This window comes from Bubalus kerabau, chromosome 9 (genome assembly GCF_029407905.1).
Source record: "Bubalus kerabau isolate K-KA32 ecotype Philippines breed swamp buffalo chromosome 9, PCC_UOA_SB_1v2, whole genome shotgun sequence".
Taxonomy (NCBI): Eukaryota; Metazoa; Chordata; class Mammalia; order Artiodactyla; family Bovidae; genus Bubalus; species Bubalus kerabau.
Window position 1 is genome coordinate 88,883,083 of NC_073632.1, and position 5,791 is coordinate 88,888,873.

Consider the following 5,791-nt stretch of genomic DNA (forward strand, 5'->3'; position numbering starts at 1 on the left):
ATCCCATGGATGGAGGAGCCTGTAGGCTACAGTCTATGGGGTCACAGAGTCGGACATGACTGAGCGACTTCACGTTCACTTTAGGAACTCAGAGAGAAGAATACAAAAGAAATAGGAGGCAAAGCTCTGACCTCAAATGCTCCAGTGCTATGGAGAGGACAAGGCTTGACATACATGAAACACAAGGGTTTAAAAGGACATAATCACGGGCAGAATATATGCTATTTTACCTCAAAGTTTCAGTGACATAGAAGCAGCTGAAGCCTTCTGCATCTCCACTTATGAGGATTCCATTTCCTAAACTGGATCAGACTAGATGGGAAAATGTAAAACCTTAGTATTACCAACACTTTTTTGCCCACTGAAAACGCAATATATCTAAACCAGCAACAATCAGAATAAAATAAATTTTGGCCGGTTGATAAGCACTGCTGCTGCTGCTAAGTCACTTCAGTCGTGTCCGACTCTGTGCAACCCCAGAGTCCACCAGGCTCCCCCATCCCTGATAAGCACTAGAGGGCTCTAAAATGACTTCCCTGGTGGCTCAGATGGTAAAGCGTCTGCCTATAATGCAGGAGACCTGGGTTCAATCCCTGACTTGGGAAGATCTCCTGGAGAAGGAAACGGCAACCCACTCCAGTATTGTTGCCTGGAAAATCCCATGGACAGAGAAGCCTGGTAGGCTACAGTCCATGGGGTCGCAAAGAGTCAGACACGACTTCACTTTCACTTTCAGAGGGCTTTAAACATCATCATATTCCCCCTTGGCATTCTGATATGAAATCAAAAACTGAGACTGTCCTAGGATATTGAACTACCTTTTACCCACACAGCATGGACTTGAAGTCATGTGGATAAAAATGACAGCAAATAGAGCAAAAGGAGAATAAATATTAAACTATTACAACTTTGTGTGTGTGCTAAGTCACTTCAGTCACGTCCCACTCTTTGCGACCCTGCGGACCATAGCCCACCAGGCTCCTCTGCCTGTGGGATTCTCAATGCAAGAATCCTGGAGTGGGACACCATTTCCTCCTCCAGGGGATTTTCCCGATCCAGGGATTGAACCCGAGTCTCTTACATCTCCTGAAAATTGGCAGGTGGCTTCTTTTCCACTAGCACCACCTGGGAAACACAACTTTGTGTTCTATTGAAGAAAAAAAAATAATGTTAGAGATGTTTGCTTTAAACTTCATAAATAGCACTTCCATACACTTTTAATTCTTCATATAATAGTTAGAAGCTAAAAGTGAAAGTAAAATTAGGATAACATAAATAATTTTTTAACAAGGTAAACTCAACCACAGTTGAATGCTTGAATGGAAAAAGGTTCCATTAAATGATTCAGGGGCTATTTTTATTATCCACATGTCTTTAGGAAAGGAGGAAACTGTTTAACCACACAATTGCTCGTATTTTACTGCAATGCAAATTTCAGTTCTCTGCATCTTTATACAGTTGCATATTTTTTAAAATATAGAGCTTTAACAGAAAAAAAAAAGCAGTCCAGAAAAAAGAAAATACAATCCAGAAATATTTTATATGTCAGAGCTTACTTTCACACACATGGAATGAAAAAATTTAATTGAAATACATCAAAACTTGCTCATTATCTTATATATCCATGCACATTTTGGATGTTTCATATTTTCCCGGGCATCAACATGGGTTCCAAGGAAAACTTCACTGGGTTACACTTTGTCTACACAGATAAAAGGAGGAGAATTGCACTCTTCTAAATTGGTGATGGCTTTTCACTCCAATTCAAGATTAAAGAAGTTTAAGTTCTTGCAATTATAGCTCTCTAGACCACTTCAATGATTCTTCACAGACTTACCTTCGCTAGAAATTGTACAACTGAAGAGATGAAAAAACAATGACATCCCCTTTAATTAGAGCTTTGCTAGATCCATTCTCTGTATATTATAGACATCCTTCAACTGGATTCTAATACATTTAAGGCATCTGAGGAAAAAAAGGTGAACAGATCTCATAACAGCTTTAAGTATGCCTCTCATTAGCTACTATTTTCATGGGGCCACAGAACTTCCTGTGGTTAATGGTTAACTCCATCTGGTGGCCTGCAGGACAGGTGGCAAATGCAGACTCATAAGGCTCAGAGGAGACTTGAGAGGCCACCTTAATTCATTTCTCTGCCTTGAGGCAGAAGAGGAGAAATATGAGATGCTATCAAATTTTTGAAGACTCTCAAGAAAGTAGATTCTAGGACATAAAAACAATAACTCCCAAAAACGTCAGCATCTAGCAACCTGCATCATCAACTCTCATTGTCACTGTCAAGATATTTTAAATCTGTGAGCCTTGGAAAATAGAGGCATGACACAACTTATCTCTGGATGTCAACATGTTTACCAGTTGTGACTCCCCAGAAAAGACACGTAACTTATATCTGCACAGTAAAAGGAAAAAAAAAAAAAGAAGAGCTCAAAGCCCTCATCATTTCTGAAGGGGTTCTAAGCCAGAATGATTTCCATTCTCTCGAAAATGAAATATTGATTTGGAGAGTAAAACTACCGGTCCCATTTCTATTTACCAGAACTAGTCAAGATTCGAGATTTTCAAATGTTATTGTTCTCTTTGTTTCTTCTCTTTGAAATTTGTTTCTACACTGGAAACATGAAAGTGAACATGTGCTTAAGGACTTAAAAAGAAACACACCCTTTAAATGTTAATCATGTTTATAATTATTTAGCACCTGCTCAAATAAAGACAAGAATAGCTCCAAACAAAAAGTGTTGCTTATTTTCATTGATCTTAGGATCCTGGAGAAGAAGGTGGGATTTTAGAGGGGAGAAAAATAATTCCCTGAGAGTATGACAAGGAGAAACTATGAAAAACCCTGGCAGTTGTAAATCAAAACTATCCCAAGCCAATGACCATATTCTTTTTCTTTGATCACATCAAATCTCAATTCATGTTACAAATTACATCATGCCATGGAATTTGTTTCTCTATCAATCCCAATCCACACCTGAGAGACTTTGGTGACATCATGTTCTCAACCAGATGTGCCTTGAAGAATAATTTAAGGAAACAGAATGTAAGATGATTGCAGACCTGCAAGTCAAGATATAAAAAATAGATCTGTGACTATTCCAAAACAGATGTTTACGGTGAGAAAAATGGCCCATGCACTTCCATGGAAAGAGTAGCAGAAGGGAAAGAGGAAGAAGAGTGAAATGTACATGTTATAAGAAGAGACAAAGAGAAGAATGGAAATAAAAGCAAAGGGAGGAGCTGGCAGCATCAACTTGTGTGCAATGAGATACATCCTGCCTTTCAGGGAAGCCAAATGCACGTGTGTCCATGAGTAGTGCATGTCTGTGTGTGTGTGTGTGTGTGTCTGTGTGTGTGTCTGTGTGTGTGTGTGTGCAGAGTGTGAGGGAGAGGGCTTGTGATCTGAAATTTGGATTCAAAACACCTGTATTCTGAACCCAGATTTAGCCTTCTCTGATGACATGACCATAGGTACCATAGGTAGATGTGTTTGTTAGGGCTGCCAAAATGAAGCACCACAGACTGGGTGGCCAAATCAACCAGGTATGGTATTTTATTATAGCTCTGAAGGTTAGAAGGTCCAAAATCAAAGTGTCATCAGATATGGTACATATACACAAGGGAATATTACTCAGCTTAAAAAGGAGCAAAACTGTGGCATTTGTAGAGATGTGGATGGACCTAGAGATTATCATACAGGGTAAAGTAAGTCAGAAAGAGAAAAACAAATACCGTATTTTAACACTTACAGGTGCAACCTAGAAAAATGGTACAGATGAACTTATTTGCAAAGAGGAAATAGAGACACAGATGTAGAGAACAAACTATGGACCCCAAGTGGGGAAAGAGGGTGGGATGAATTGGAGATTGGGATTGACATAGATACACTGCTGCTGTGCTGTGCTTAGTCGCTCAGTTGTGTCCAACTCTTTGTGACCCCATGGACTGTAGCCCACCAGGCTCTTCTGTCCATGGGGATTCTCCAGGCAAGAATACTGGAGTGAGTTGCCATACCCTCCTCCAGGGGATCATCCCAACCCAGGGATCAAACCCAGGTCTCCCTCATGGCAGGAGGATTCTTTATTGTCTGAGCCACCAGGGAAGTCCAAGAATACTGGAGTGGGTAGCCTATCCCTTCTCCAGGGTATCTACCTGACCCAAGAATTGAACCTGGGTCTCCTGCATTGCAGGCGGATTTTTTACCAGCTGAGCTACCAGAGAAGGCCCTATATATATACACTGCTGCTGCTGCTGCTAGGTCGCTTCAGTCATGTCTGACTCTGTACGACCCCATAGACGGCAGTCTACCAGGCTCCCGCATCCCTGGGATTCTCCAGGAAAGAACACTGGAGTGGGTTGCCATTTCCTTCTCCAATGCATGAAAGTGAAAAGGCAAAGTGAAGTCGCTCAGTCGTGTCCAACTCTTCACGACCGCATGGACTGCAGCCTACCAGGCTCCTCCACCCATGGGATTTTCCAGGCAAGAGTACTGGAGTGGGGTGCCATTGCCTTCTCCATATATATACACTGCTGCTGCTGCTGCTAAGTCGCTTCAGTCGTGTCCGACTCTGTGCGACCCCTTAGACGGAAGCCCACCAGGCTCCCCCATCCCTGGGATTCTCTAGGCAAGAATACTGGAGTGGGTTGCCATTTCCTTCTCCAATGCATGAAAGTGAAAAGGCAAAGTGAAGTCACTCAGTCGTGTCTGACTCTTTGTGATCCCCTGAATTGCAGCACGCCAGGCCTCCCTGTCCATCACCAACTCCCGGAGTTCACCTAAGCTCATGTGCATCCAGTCAGTGATACCATCCAGCCATCTCATTCTCTGTCATCCCCTTCTCCTCCTGCCCCCAATCCCTCCCAGCATCAGAGTCTTTTCCAATGAGTCAACTCTTCGCATGAGGTGGCCAAAGTACTGGAGTTTCAGCCTCAGCATCAGTCCTTCCAAAGAACACCCAGGACTGATCTCCTTTAGGATGGACTGGTTGGATCTCCTTGTAGTCCAAGGGACTCTCAAGAGTCTTCTCCAGCACCATAGTTCAAAAGCATCAATTCTTCGGCACTCAGCTTTCTTCACAGTCCAACTCTCACATCCATACATGCCCACTGGAAAAACCATAGCCTTGACTAGACGGACCTTTGTTGGCAAAGTAATGTCTCTGCTTTTGAATATAGTATCTAGGTTGGTCATAACTTTCCTTCCAAAGGAGTAAGCGTCTTTTAATTTCATGGCTGCAGTCATTATCTGCAGTGATTTTGGAGCCCAAAAAGATAAAGTCTGACACTGCTTCCACTGTTTCCCCATCTATTTCCCATGAAGTGATGGGACCGGATGCCATGATCTTCGTTTTCTGAATGTTGAGCTTCAAGCCAACTTTTTCACTCTCCACTTTCACTTTCATCAAGAGGTTTTTGAGTTCCTCTTCACTTTCTGCCATAAGGGTGGTGTCATCTGCATATCTGAGGTTATTGATATTTCTCCCAGCAATCTTGATTCCAGCTTGTGTTCCTTCCAGCCCAGCATTTCTCATGATGTACTCTGCATATAAGCTAAATAAGCAGGGTAAAGCAACTAAATCGCAATAAAAATCAATTTTTCAAAAAGTGTCATCAGAGTTGGTTTCTTTTGAGGTATTTAAATAATGATTATTATTCTCCCTGTGTCCCCTGTGCCTTCCCTCTGCACCTGTTTGTGTCCTAATTTCCTTTTATAAAGACACTAGTCATATTGGACTAGAGTCTACCCTAGTGACTTCATCTTAATTTAATTACC

General features: G+C 42.0%; 1 non-coding gene across 1 annotated transcript; it reads left to right on the forward strand.

Annotated features, from left to right (window-relative positions):
• The first annotated feature begins 533 nt into the window (after window positions 1-533).
• TRNAY-AUA (transfer RNA tyrosine (anticodon AUA)) lies at window positions 534-605 on the forward strand. Its single transcript has one exon. It is a non-coding gene; the product is annotated as a tRNA-Tyr (tRNA).
• The last annotated feature ends 5,186 nt before the right edge of the window (window positions 606-5,791 follow it).